The sequence below is a fragment of the Rhinoderma darwinii genome, chromosome 3 (genome assembly GCF_050947455.1).
Source record: "Rhinoderma darwinii isolate aRhiDar2 chromosome 3, aRhiDar2.hap1, whole genome shotgun sequence".
Classification (NCBI taxonomy): Eukaryota; Metazoa; Chordata; class Amphibia; order Anura; family Rhinodermatidae; genus Rhinoderma; species Rhinoderma darwinii.
Window position 1 is genome coordinate 245,285,891 of NC_134689.1, and position 15,177 is coordinate 245,301,067.

The window sequence follows — 15,177 nt, forward strand, 5'->3', positions numbered from 1 at the left end:
TTTTGGTGGAGATGACGGACATCATGTGTGTGTCATAGGATCATTGTGGCTTTCGTGGGGGTATGGTAACTTAAAAGGAGGCAATGTGGCTGGCATAAGGCATAGCGGCTCGTCTAAGAACCTTGTGGCTGGCATGGGGGCATTGGAGATGGGATAAGGTACATGGTGGGTGTTAAGAAGAAAAATAGATTTTACTCAAAGGCTTTTTGTTCCAGGAGGCACAAGTTAAGTGAGAAACAGTTACTTAAACATTTGAGTAAAAGTATGTTTTTAGTGTTTTGTGTTTTTATCATTAAGTAAAGTAGGTGTGATAGAAATAATTCATGCAGTTTTGAGAAAAAAAATATTTTGAGTTGGATTTCCCCGGTCAGATGCGGTTTGGTTGAGGGGTTCCTAAATGTAAAAATTCCAATGTCTAATGACAATGTCATTGCCGAGCCAAGTATATTTTGTTTGTCATTATGTTACACAATCTTTCTGGTTATTAACTGTGTTCATGAAAGTCTATCCTGAAATATGGTTCATTTTTGTAGGGTTTGTGTGGGCATGGTTTCAATTTTTTTCTATGATTAGTGCAGTATAGTTGATGTGTCATTTTCTTTGCCTCTCTAGTCATTTGGCCAGAAGTTACAAGTCCGTGTCCAGCTATTTTCACTACTAGTAATATCACTTTGTGTCTTTGCTTGACGCATGTGAGATCTTTATTGAATGTGTGATATTTTTCCTAATGATTGATATTAGCTATACTATGTCCTCACTAGGCCACATTTAGGCCCATGTCGTACATGAGTTGTAAATGGTCCACTGAATAGATTGTAAAATGGTTTTCTGTTTTATATAGATGTGGAGGAGAGTGCTAATTCTTCTAGGCATCTCATCTTTGGTGTGATTGGTGATTAATTTAGGAGTTGTGATAAGATACATTTATATCCTACTTATGGCTTCTAGTCAGGATGGCATGATCGGTGCATAATCTTGGATAGGAAGACTTGAGGTTGGATTTCTGGTTTGGCTTTTCAGATTGTATACCAGAAATAGTTTAATTGCCCTTTAAATTATTTTGTAGTTTTATTAGAACCTTGGCACACTTAAATCTCTTTACTGTTTCCAATACATCTATAGCATATACCAGGAATGTATTGTCACACCTCTTTCTTGATTTTTTTCCTAGGTGTCTATTTGAAAGTAAAGAAAAGTAAGTTATGGAATCCTACAGACAGCGGCAATAGAGGAATCAAATGACTGGTAATTAATATTATTATTAATTACTGATAATTATCAGGCTAGTTTCTAGCTCTGGACTTTCAGAGTTGTGGTAATACCTTCCTGGTATATATGGATATATGTCTAGTAGTACATAAATTGGCTATAGATATTTAAGGGCATTGTAAATGCCTATGTGTTCTACACATGGGTCCACTGCATTTACATTCCAACATACACATTCATCACCATCTCCACTTCCCCAATTGGATTTTTTTTGGCTGGTATGGAGGGTATTGTGGCTCGCATAGGGAGAATTGAGGGCATACGGTCTGTCCTTGTGTAATTGTAATTAGCATCAAAGGCATTGTTGCTGCCATATGATGCATTCCGTGATTGTTGTTGTCAGAGGACGTTGTGGCTTTTATGGTAACATCGTGACTGGGAATTAGAGATGGCGTGGCTGTCATGAGGACATTGTGACTTTTTTGGAGGCATTGTGATATTTGTGTTGGCATTGTGACTGGTAAAAGGAACAATGAGGGCATTGTGACCTAGTTGGAGATGTGGTATTAAAATGGGCATTGTGTTTGGGAATGTGGTAATTGTTATGAGAGTATTTTGTTTGTCTTGGGGCATTATGGTTCTCTTAAGAGGCAATACGTGAATTGTGGTTGCCATGGTTGTATTCCGAATGGCTAAGAGGGCATGGAGGGTAATGTGGCTGGCATTGAGGGACTTGTGGCTGTAATAGAGCTATTGTGGCTGGGATAAGGGACATTGTGGATGTCATGGGGGCATAGTGGCTCTTATGAGTGCATAGTTACTTGAATGGGAGCCATTGTGGCTGGTATTTGGCTATTTGGATAAGACATATAGCGGGTGTTCTGTGGGCATTGTGTCTTGCATTAGGGGCATTTTGCATAGAATTGGGGCAATCTAGTTGGGATAGGGCCATTAATGGCATTGTGACAGACATGGAGGGCATTGTGTCATTTCTGCATTTTTGTTGGCAAAAGGGGAATTGAGTACATGGTGGCTGTAATGGAGATCTTATGGCTGGGTTTAGGGACAGTGTGGCAGTCATGTGGGCATAATGGCTCCTATAGGAGCACTGTGGCTGGCACGTGGGCATTGCTGCCATAGAAGGAATTGTGGTTGACATAGGGACTTTGTAGTTGTCATGGGAGCATTGAGGTATGCAAAAAAGGCATTCAGGCCATTGTGGTGGATATAGAGTGCAATGTGGCGTTTGTGGTGGCATTGATGCTGGCATAGATAGAATTGAGGGCTTTCTGGTTGTTCGATAAATTTGTAATTGGCACTGAGGGCATTGTGGCTCGCATATGAGTAATTTGGGGATAGTGGCTGTCATGGGGGCATTGTCGATTTTAGGTAAGCATTGTGTCTGGTAAAGTGGACAATGAGTACATAGTGGATGTCATGGGGCATTTTAGTTGTCCTGGTTCTATTGATGTTGGCTTAGGGAGCATTGAGTTGGCATTGAGAGCATTAGGTTATCATGGAGCATACTGGCTGGGATAAGGGACATTGTGGACCTTGCAGATGTCATGGCTGCATTTTGACTGGGAAAAGGGACATTGTTGATTTCATGGGGGCAATTTAACTGGCATTTAGAGCACTGTGGCTGGCGTGGAGGACAATTTGGCAATCATGGGGGCATTGCGGCTGGCATAAGAGGCATTAGCAGCACTGTGGCTGCTCTAAAGTACATTGTGGTTCACATAGTGGCATTGTGGCTCCTGGCATAATGACTGTGATGGGGCATTGTAGTTGTCATAGGGCTATTGAAGCCATTGTGGCTGTCATGGTTGTATTGCAGTTGGCTTAGGCGGCATTGAGAGCAATGTGGTTTGGATAAGGGGCATTGTGAAAGGAATAAAGGACACTGGACTTTGTAGCTGTCATGGGGACATTGTAGCTGCCATATGGGATATTGATTAGAAGCATTATGGCTGTCACATGGTATTGTGGCTGTAATGGGGGCTTTGTGGTTGGTTGGCATTCTGGCTGGAATGGAGGAAGTTGTGGCTAACATTGAGGATATTATGACTGGGATATGGGACATAGCGAGTGTCATGAGGATTTGTGGCTTGCAGGTGTCAGTATGGCAGGCAACGGGGATTTGTCTCTGTCATGTCTTGGTTAGCAAAGGGGAAAGTGAGTTCATTGTGGTTTTAATAAAGGCATAGTGGCTTGCAAAGGAGCATTGACATTTGGTGGTTTCCATTTTGGCCTTCGGGCTGGCATAAGGGGCATTGACTGCATTTTTGCATGGATAAAGTACATTGTGGTCGCATGATTGTTGATTTTGAGGCGGCTTTGTGGCTGTCATGGACGGCATTTGTCTGTCATAGTGGCATTGTGTCCCTTATAAATGACATTGTAGGTTTCATGAGGGCATAGTCACTCTTACAGGAGCATTATTGCCAGCATTGGGCATTGTAAATGCCTTGGTGGCATTGAGGGCAATGTCATTGGCGCATTGTGGCTTACATAGGAGCTTTGTGGCTGTCGTGGTTAATTGTAGTTTGCATATAGATACTGAGGCCATTGTGTGTTGAATAAAGGACATTTAGGTGGTCATTGTAGCTTGGGTAAGGGGTATCACCGGCATTGCTGCTGGGATAAAGTACACTGTAGCTGGCATGGGGACTTTGTGGCTGGCATAGTGGCCACTGACAGCATGGTGGCTGCCATTACGGCACTTTGGTGGAGATAATGTAGATTGCGTGTGTCATGGGATTAATGTGGGTGTCATGGGGGTTTAGTGACTTAGGAGACCATGTAAATGACATGGGGCATAATATGGCTATTATAAGAACCTTGTGGCTGGCATGGCGCATTGTAGATGGAATAAGGTACATTGTGGGTGTTGTGAGGGCATTGTGGCTGACCTGAAAAGCATTGTGGCTTTTTTTAAGGTCTTGTGGCTGGCACGGCGGGCACTACGGTTGTCATGTTGGAATTTTAGTTGGCTTAGAAGATATTGAAGGCATTGTGATTTGCATAGGGGGCATTGATGACTTTGTGGTTGTCATGTGGGGGAAATGTGGCTGGCACTGAGGATTTTGTGGCTGTCATTGGAGCTATTTAGCTGTGGTGGGACAATGTAGCTGTCATAGGTGCATTTTGGCTGTCATTGGAAAATTGTGACTGTCATGACTATTTGATTTAGGGTTTGTGTGGACAATGTTTATTTTTTTTTGCTATGAGTGGCACAGTATAGTTGATGTGTCTAATTTTCTTTGCCTCTCTAGTGATTTGGCCACAAGATGCAAGTCAGCGTCTAGCTATTTTCGCTAGTGATATCACTTTGTGTCTTAACTTGGCGCATGTGAGGTCTTTGTTGAATGTGTGATTTTCTTCATGATGACTGATAATAGCTATACTGTGTCCTTTCTAGGTCACATTTAGGCCCATGTCATATATGAGTTGTAAATGGTATACAGAATGGACTACAGAATGGTTTTCTGTTTTATACAGATGTGGAGGAGAGTGCTATTTTTTCTTGGCATCTGATCTTTGGTGTGATTGGTGACTAATTTAAGAGTTGTGATAAAAGACCTTTATATCCTACTTATGGCTTCTAGTCAGGATGGCATGATCGGTGCATAATTTTGGATAGGAAGGCTTTAGGTGGGATTTCTAGTTTGGCTCCCAGAAATGGTTTAATTGCCCCATAAAATATTTTTGTGTTTTATTAGAAACTAGACACACTAACATCTCTTTACTGTTTACAATACATCTATAGCATATACCGGGAACGTATTATCACACTTCTTTTTCTGTGTTGTTTTTTTTCTAGATATCTATATGAAAGTGATAAGAACTAAGATATGGTGTCCTCCTGTCAGCGGCAATAGAGGAATCAGTGGACTGGTAATTAATATTATTATTAATTCCTGATTATCAGGCTAGTTTCTAGCTCTGGACTTTCAGAGGTGTGGTAATATCTTCCTGGTATATAAGAATACACGTCTAGTAGTACATATTTTGGCTATAGATATTTAAGGGCATTGTAAATGCCTTTGTGTTCTACACAGGGGTACGCTGTATTTACATTCTATCATACCCATTCATCACCATCTCCCCTTTCCCATTAGGAAAGTATTGCTGTCATGTGGCCATTGTGGCTGCCATGGAGGGCATTGTGGCTGGCATAGGGAGAAATTAGGACATTGGGGATATCCTCGAGGAGTTTATAATTGGCATTGAGGGCATTTTTTCTGGCATATGAGGCATAGTGTGGCTGTCATGGAGGCATTATGACTGTCGTGGAGGAATTTTGGGCATTGTGGCTACTACAGTGGGCAATGAGGCATTGTAGTCGTCATGGGGGCAATTAGGCCATCATGGGGAAGTGTGGTTGTCATGGTTGTATTGAGGTTGGCCTTCTGCTGCTGCCATGTGAGGGATTCTGGTTCTCATGTAGGCCTTGGGGTAGACATAGGAGGCATTTAGTGTCATTTTACGGCTATGAAGGACATTGTGTATTTCATGTGGACATTGTAGCTATTATAGGGAGCATTAAGGGTATTATGGTTGTCCTCGGGGAATTGTAATTGGCATTGAAGGCATTGTTCTTGGCATATTACACATTCTGAGATTGTGTTTGTCAGGGGTTATTGTGGCTTTCATGGAAAAATCGTGACTGGGTTTAGAGACAGGGCAGCTGTCTTGAGGGCATTGTGACTTGTGTTTTTTTTCCTGGCATTGTCACTGGTACAGTGGTCATTGAAGGCATTGTTCGTGGCATACAACACTTTCCTGGATTGTGGTTGTCAGGGGGTATTGTGGCTGGCATAGCGAGCATTGTGGTTCTCCTCAGGAAATAGTAATTGGCATTGGTGTCATTGTTGCTGGTACATGATGCATTCAAGGATTTTGGTTGTTAGGGGACATTGTGGCTTTCATGGGGACACTGTGACTGGGATTAGAGACAATGTGGCTGTTATGATGGCATTGTGACTTTTGGAGGCATTGTGGTTTTTATTTGTGCTTTGTGATTGGTAAATTGGTCATTGTAGTTGTCATGAGGACATTTTGGTTGTCATTGTGCAGTGTGGTTGTCATGGTTGTATTGCAAATGGCTAGTGGTGCGTTGAGGGCAATGTTGTTGGCATAAGGGGCATTGTGAGTGGGATGATGGACACTTTACATTTTATTCTTCATGGAGGCTTTTTTGCTGGGATGTGGAATATTGTTGATTTAATGGGTATGAAGGGTTTTTTGTGGTTGGTTGGCATTGTGACTGGCATGGTGGATATTGTGGCTACTATTGGGGGCATTTTGGCTTGGATAGGGGACATAGCAGGTGTTATGATTGCATTTTGGCTGGCTGGTGCTATTATGGCTTGCATAGGGGACTAGTGTCTGTCATGTGGTGGTTGGCAAAAGGGGAAGTGACGGCATTGTGTTTGTCAAATTAGGACATTTTGGCTGCCGTTGGGTCATTGAAGGTTTGTGGTTGTCATTGTGGCATTTGGCTGGCATAAGGGGCTTTGAGAGAAAAATGGCTGCGCATGACAGCCACAATGTTCTCCATGCCAATTATTATTGGTAAAAGCAGAATTGAGGGCATAGTGCCTGGCATGGAGGGCATTGTAGCTATAATAGAGCTATTGTGGCTGGGATAAGGCACATTGTGTGTGTCACTTGGGCATAGTGGCTCTTATGGGAGCATTGTGGCTGGCACTTGGACATTGTTATTTGAGTTGGACCCATTGTGGCTGGCATTGGGGCATTCCGACTGGGATAAGGCATATAGCGGTTGTCATTATGGCATTGTGGTTGCATTAGGTGCTTTCTGGTTAGCATAGTTCTATTCTAAATTGCATTGGCCCATGATTGGCATTGTGACTTGCATGGAGGGCATTGTGGCTGGAGGGTTTTGTGTCTGGTATAAGGGACAATGTGGGGATCATGCGGGCATCGTGACTCTAAAGGAAGTATAGTGACTGGCACATGGGCATTGCTGCTGCCATGGGAGGCATTATGGCTGGGATGTTGTACATTGTGGGCGTCGTGGTTATCATGGAGGAATTGGTATTAAGGGCATTTTGACTAGCATATTAGGCATTTGGGGATTGTGATTGTCATGATGGCATTTTGGCATTTAAGTTGGCAATGTGGCTGAGATTAGAAACAGTATGGCTGGCATGGAGAGCATTGATGTGTTTATTTGGGCATTGTGGCATTGTGGCTGTCATACGTGCATTTTGGCTTTCATTGAAAAATTGTGGCTGTCATGACTTGTTAATTTTTTGTTTTTTTGGGTTTGTGTGTACAATGTTTATTTTTTTTGCTATGAGTGCACAGTAAAGTTGATGTGTCTTCTTTTCATTGCCTCTCTAGTCAATTGGCCACAAGTTGCATGTCGTGTCCAGCTATTTTTACTACTAGTGATATCACTTTGTGTCTTAGCATGTGAGGTCTTTATTGAATGTGTGATATTTTTCCTGATAATTGATATTTGCTCTACTGTGTCCTCTCTAGGACACATTTAGGCCCATGTCATACATGAGATGTAAATGGTCCACTGAATAGATTGTAGAATGGTTTTCTGTTTTATACAGAGTAGAATGGTTTTCTGTTTTATACAGATGTGGATGAGAGTGCTATTTCTTCTTGGCATCTGATCTTTTGTGTGATTGGTGAATAATTTAGTGAGTTGTGATTAGAGACTATTATATCCTACTTATGGTTTCTAGTCAGGATGGCATGATCGGTGCATAATTTTGGATAGGAAGGCTTGAGGTGTGATTTCTAGTTTGGCTCCTCAGAATGGCTTTCCCAGAAATTGTTTAGTTGCACCTTAAAATATTTTAGGGTTTTATTAGAAACTAGACACACTAAGGTCTCTTTACTGTTTCCAATACATCTATAGCATATACTGGGAACGTATTATCACACGTCTTTTTTTTCTTTTCTTTTTTTCTAGGTGTCCATTTGAAAGTGATGAGAACTAAGATATGGAATCCTCCAGTCAGTGACAATAGAGGAATCTGTGGACTGGTAATTAATATTATTATTAATTACTGATAATTATCAGCCTAGTTTATAGCTCTGGACTTTCAGAGGTGTGGTAATACCTTCCTGGTATATAAGGATATATGTCTAGTAGTACATATATTGACTATAGATATTTAAGGGCATTGTAAATGCCTTTTTGTTCTACACATGGGTGCACTGCATTTACATTCCAACATACACATTCATCACCATCTGCCCCTTCCCATTAGGAAAGTTTTGCTGTCATGTACGCCTTGTGGCTGGCATAAAGGGCTTAGTGGCAAACATAGGGAGAAATGAGGGCATTGGGATTATTCTTGAGAAATGTATAAATGGCATTGAGAGCATACTGGCTGGCATATGAGGCATTCAAGAATTGTGACTTTCATGGGGGCATTGTTGCTTTCATGGGGACATTGCGGCAGGAAGTAGACACTGTGGCTGTCATGGGGGCATTATAACTGTCATGTAGGAATTGTGGAATTAGTGGGCATTGTGGCTGCTACAGAGGCATTGTAGTTGGGAAAAACACAGAGAATGTACTATTAGAATATGATTTGCTAAGGGCATAGAAAAATAAATTTTATTTGACAATACAGATTACATATAGATTAAAAGGTAGACTACAAATCGGACAACTGTATACCTCCAATAGCGTAGGAGGACAATAGGAAACCACTAGTATATAGCACAAAGAAAGGAAGAAAAAACTTCCAACAAGTAGCGTTACTAACCCATGTGGTTCCTATGATCCAGTAACTTTCCAGGTATGGAGAGACCCCAACGCGCGTTTCGCGTGGATGGCTTTTTCAAGGGGTATACGCGAAACGCGCGTTGGGGTCTCTCCATACCTGGAAAGTTACTGGATCATAGGAACCACATGGGTTAGTAACGCTACTTGTTGTGCCCTATAGAACTCACTCGTTTTTTTATACCTTTACCTACATTCTGGGAAGATCTGTGTGCTTCACTGAGGCTTAGATATTTTGTACCTAATGATTGACGCCCTGTATATATGCAAATATGGCTTATGTAACTGACTACTCATTTCTTACTTTGTTTCATATTAACACTATTATGAGATTGATTGTACCTGTGGTACTATCTACTCCGATACCCTACTTTGCTTTCTTGCTCTGCGTCATACATTGCTATTTGACTTCTGCCTTAGAACAGTTCACACAGCCTCTTCTGTTGGAAGTTTTTTCTTCCTTTCTTTTTGCTATATACCAGTGGTTTCCTATTGTCCTCCTACGCTATTGGAGGTATACAGTTGTCTGATTTGTAGTCTACCTTTTAATCTATATGTAATCTGTATTGTCAAAATTAATTTTTCTATGCCCTTGGCAAATCATATTCTAATAGTACATGACTCCTTATTCTCTGTGTTTTTCCTAATGTATTTTGGAGTTTCTATTCTGACATTGGGGAGGTCTAAATCGGCACTCGCTGGTGACCTAGCCCGTATAATAATTTTCCCTGTGAGACATACGTTTATACTAGAGGCATTGTAGTTGTCAAGGGGGCAATTAGGCCATCAAGGGGAATTGTGGTGGTCATGGTTGTATTGCGGTTGGCCTTTTGCTGCTGCCATGTGAGTGATTGTAGTTTTCATGGAGGCTATGGTTTAGACATAGGAGGCATTCAGGGTGATTTTACGGCTATGAAGGACATTGTGTCTTTCATGTGGGCATTGTAGCTATTATAGGGAGCATTAACCCCTTAAGGTCGCAGCCTAGATTGGGCCTTAAGGCTCAGAGCCCATTTTTTAAATCTGACATATTTCACTTTATGTGGTAATAACGTCGGAATGCTTAAACCTATCCAAGCGATTCTGAGATTGTTTTCTCGTGAGACATTGGGCTTTATGATAGTGGTAAAATTTGGTTGATATATTCAGTGTTTATTTGTGAAAAATTGCAAAATTTAGAGAAAAATTTGAAAAAATAGCATTTTTCCGAATTTAAATGCATGTGCTTGTAAAACAGATGGTTATACCAGCCAAAATAGTTACTAGTTCACATTTCCCATAAGTCTACTTTAGATCTGCATAGTTTTTAGAGCATTATTTTATTTTTCTTGGACGTTACAAGGCTTAGAACATAAACAGCAATTTCTCATATTTTTAAGAAAATGTCAAAAGCCTTTTTTTTAAGGTACCTGTTCAGTTCTGAAGGGGCTTTGAGGGGCCTATGTATTAGAAACCCCCATAAAACACCCCATTTTAAAAACTAGACCCCTCAAAGTATTCAAAATAGCATTTAGAAAGTTTTTTAACCCTTCAGGCATTTCACAGGAATTAAAGCAAAGTGGAGGTGAAATTTGCAAATTTCCTTTTTCTTGCTGAATTTCAATTTTATTCTATTTTTTCTCTGTAACAAAGAAGGTTTTACCAGAGAAACACTACTAAATATGTATTGTCCAGATTCTGCAGTTTTTATAAATGTCCCACATGTGGCTCTAGTGTGCTCGTGGACTAAAACACAAGCCCCAGAAGCAAAGAAGCACCTAGTGCATTTTGGTGCTTTTTTTTTTATTAGCATATATTTTAGGCAGCATGCCAGGTTTGGAGAGGTGTTGAGGTGCGAAAACAGTAGGAATCCTCCAAAACTGACCACATTTTGGAAACTGCACCCCTCAAGGAATTCATTTATGGTTATTGTTACCATTTTGACCCCGTAGTTTTTTCACAGCGCGTATTTGAATTGGGCTGTGAAATTAAAAGAATGACAATTTTTCCAATAAGATGTCATTTTTGATCAGAATTTCTTATTTTCACAGGGAACAAAATGCCCCATTTTGTTGCCCAATTTGTCCTGAGTGCGGCAATACCCCATTTGTGCTGATAAACTGCCGTTTGGGCCCATGGGAGGACTCAGAAGGAAAGGAGCTCTATGTGTTCTTAGGAGTCCAGATTTTGCTGGATTGGTTTTCGGGTGCCATGTCGCATTTGCAGAGCCCCAGAGGTATCAAAGCAATGGAAACCCACCAAAAGTGACCCCATTTTGGAAACAAAACCCCTCAAGGAATTCATTTATGGGTGTTGTGACCATTTAGACCCCACAGTTTTTTCTCAGAACTTATTTGAATTGGGCTGCGAATTTTAAAAAAAAACAACTTTTTTCCAATAAGATGTAGTTTTGGCTCAAAATTTCTTATTTTCACAAGACATAAAATACCCCAATTTGTTGCCCAATTTGTCCTGAGTGCGGCAATACCCCATTTGTGGTGATAAACTGCCGTTTGGGCCCATGGGAGGCCTCAGAAGGAAAGGACCACCATGTGGCCTCGTGGGGATTTTCTGGTGCGGAGTCATGAGGTATCAGTACAGTTGAAACCCCCGAGAAGTGACCCCATTTTAAAAACGACAACCCTTAAGGAATTCATCTAGAGGTGTAGTGAGCATTTTGACCCCACAGGTATTGCGTAAAAGATAATGCGCAACAGATGGTGCAGAGTGAGATTTGCAATTTTCTATATATATGCCATGTCAGTGTCCGATATATTGTGCCCAGCATGTGCCACCGGAGACATACACCCCATAAACTGTAATGTGGGTTCTCCCGGGTACGGCAATACCCTACATGTGGCTGTTATTAGCTGCCTGGGCACACGGCAGGGCTCAGAAGGAAAGGACCACCATTTGGCCTACTGGAGCTTTTCTGGTGCTAAGTCTTGTACGCAGAAGCCCCTAAGGTACCGGTACAGTTGAAACCCCCGAGAAGTGACCCTGTTTTAAAATCTACACCCCTTAAGGCATTCATCTAGAGGTGTAGTGAGCATTTTGACCCCACAGGTATTGTGTAAAAGATAATGTGCAGCAGTTGGTGCAGAGTGAAATTTGCAATTTTCTATACATATATGCCAATTCAGTGTCCGATATAGTGTGCCCAGCATGCGCCACCGGAGATATACACCTCATAAACTGTAATGTTGGTTCTCCCGCGTATGGCAATACCCTACATGTGGCTTTTATCAGCTGCCTGGGCACGCAGCAGGGCTCAGAGGGGAAAGATGAGGAGGGGTAAGCTGTGCGGAGTGCATCAGAGCGAGTAAAACTGGGGTAAATTAAAAATAAAGGGATGGATGATAAATTTTAAAACACTCTTTCATACAGAGCTCTGGTTTTTCAGGACACGCGTCACATTGATATATTGTGTCCCTCCTTATCCCCCTCTTATAGCAGACTTTGCACCTCTTTTGACTTTTTTCCTTCTTGCCAGTTTGGGGAACTTCTCCTATAAAGTGTTGCCCTGGTACGATGCGTGTGGCCTCGCTTCCAGAAGTACTGTAGGGTTTCAGGACTTGATCTGACAAGTGCACCCCTCCCATGTACCTATTGTAGTCCAGGATGGAGTCTGTTTTGGGGGTCTCTGTACTGGTACCTCGTACAGGTACATGGGTACTGGTGTGGCATCTCCCTTGTCTTGTACTTGACACACAATATGTTGCTGCTAGAATGTGCCCTGCTCTCACCCCTTCTTGTTTGCCCGAGCAGAGTCTTAGGGAGGCCTCTCAGATTTCTTCTAGCAGTGCCGCATGCTGCAGGACTTCTGGAAGCGAGGCAGTTGAAGAGTGGGACGCTGGTATAAAAATTATCCAGGTAGAGTAGGTAACCCTGGTCCATCAGTGGGTGCACCAAATCCCACACAATTTTTGTATTAACTCCCAGTAAGGGGGGGCATTCTGGGGGCTGAATACTGGTGTCCTTCCCTTCATATATCCTAAATTTGTACGTATACCCTGATGCACTCTCGCACAGCTTATACATCTTCACGCCATACCTTGCCCTCCTACCTGGCAGGTACTGGTGGAATTGAACCCTCCCTTTAAAATGTACCAAGGACTCATCAATAGAAATACACTTCTCGGGGCTGTATGCTTGGGAAAACCGGGCACTGAAACGGTCTAATAGGGGTCTCCGTTTATACAAACGGTCAAAACTGGGGTCATTTCGGGGTGGGCACGGCTCATTATGAGTATAATGTAAGAAGCGAAGTATTGCCTCATTTTTATTTTATTTTTTAGTTTCCAGCTCCGTTCTGAAGTTGCTTTGAGGGGCCCATATATTAGACACCCTTATCAAACACCCCATTTCATAAACTAGACCCCTCAAAGTATTCACAACAGCATTTAGAAAGTTTATTAACCCTTTAGGTGTTTCACAGGAATTTAGAGCAAAGTAGAGGTGACATTTAATTTATTTAATTTAATTTATTAGGCACCATGTCCGGTTTGAAGAGGTCTTGTGGTGCTAAAACAGTGGAAACCCCCCAAAAGTGACCCCTTTTTGGAAACTAGAGACCTTGAGGAATTCATTGTAGTTTTCTTGGGGTGCATGCGACTTTTTGATCAGTTTTTATTCTATTTTTAAGAGGCTTGGTGACTAAAAAACAGGAATTTTACTATTGTTTTTTATTCTATTTTTTTACAGCGTTCACCATGCGCTATAAATTACATATTCACTTTATTCTGCGGGGCAATACGATTATGGTGATACCCTATGTTTATAGTTTTATTTTATGTCTTATGGCGTTTGCACAATAAAATACATTTTGTAAAGTATAATTTATTTTTTGTGTTACCTTATTCTAAGAGCCAGAAGTGTTTTCGTTTTCCATCAGGAAAGTCGTGCGAGGACTTATATTTTGCGTAACGAACTGTAGTTTAGATCAGTACCACTTTTAGGTACATGCGACTTTTTTATCTCTTTTTATTCAATTTTTTGGGAGATGAAGTGACCAAACAATTGTAATTGTGGTATGGTTTATTATTATTTTCTTTTACTGCGTTCACTGAGCGGGATAAATAACGACATTGTTTTGTAGTTCAGGACGTTACGGACGCAGCGATACCAATTATGCATAGTTTATTTGTTTATTTATATATTTTTATTAATAATAAAGGACTGATAAGGGAAAAAGGGGGATTTTTACTTTTAGCACTTTTAAAACTTTTATTTTCTTATTTTTACACAACTTTTTTTTACTTTTTTACACTTTACACTAGGGGACATGAGGGCAGGAGACTCTGATCGTAGTGCAGTGTATTAGAACTGTCAGCTGTTCGCTGACAGCAAGCATAGTGGGTCCTGACTGTCGGAAACAGCAGGTATCACAGCTCAAACACGCGCCGGGGAAAAATGGCGCCGTGTTAACTCAGGTCAGTACTATTATGGAGCTGAGCGCGAACGATGCGCTCAGCACGACGTAATCGTACTGACCTGAGCGCGAAGGGGTTAAGGGAGTTAAGGTTGTCCTCTGGGAATTGTAATTGGCATTGAAGGCATTGTTCTTGGCAAATAACACATTCCGAGATTGTGGTTGTCAGGGGACATTGTGGCTTTCATGGGAAAATCGGGACTGGGTTTAGAGACCGCGAGGCTGTCTTGAGGGCATTGTGACTTTTTGGAGGCATTGTGTTTTTTTGCTGGCATTGTAACTGGTAAAGTTGTCAATGAAGGTATTGTAGTTGTCATGAGTGCATTTTAGCTGTCATCAGGCATTGTGGTTGTCACAAGAGGCATTGTGGTTATCATGGTTGTATTGCTAATGGCTAAGTGGGCAATGTGTCTGGCATATAGGGCATTGAGAGAAGTATGACTGGCATGGCAGACATTGTGGCTGTCATAGGGCATTATGACTGGCAAAATCCGAATAGTTGGTATTGTTGCAGTCATGAAGGTCTTTGTGGCTGTAATGGGGATATTCTGGCTGGCATTTGGGCATTGCTGCTGCTATGGGAGGCATTCTGGCTGGGATGGTGGACATTGTGGTCATCATTAAGAAATTGTAGTTTGGTTTCGAGGGCATTGTGACTAGCATATTAAGCATTTATTGATCATGGTTGTCATGGGGACATTTTGGTTTTCATGGCATTTATGTTGGCAATGTGGCTGAGATTAGAAACAGTGTGGCTGTTATGAGAGCAGTGTGAGTG

General features: G+C 41.6%; 1 protein-coding gene and 1 long non-coding RNA gene across 2 annotated transcripts in view; both read left to right on the forward strand.

Moving 5' to 3' along the window:
- The window catches only part of LOC142748015 (uncharacterized), a 68,209-nt gene extending 66,967 nt beyond the window's left edge, over nt 1-1,242 (forward strand). Inside the window, exon 7 of the long non-coding RNA XR_012882119.1 lies at nt 1,172-1,242. This is a non-coding gene — a long non-coding RNA (uncharacterized LOC142748015). The remainder of the gene's footprint in view (nt 1-1,171) is intronic.
- Nucleotides 1,243-5,031: 3,789 nt separating this feature from the next.
- The window catches only part of TMEM266 (transmembrane protein 266), a 176,655-nt gene continuing 166,509 nt past the window's right edge, over nt 5,032-15,177 (forward strand). Inside the window, exons 1-2 of the mRNA XM_075857641.1 lie at nt 5,032-5,106; nt 8,168-8,241. The gene's annotated coding sequence lies outside the window, so the exon portion shown is untranslated. The remainder of the gene's footprint in view (nt 5,107-8,167; nt 8,242-15,177) is intronic.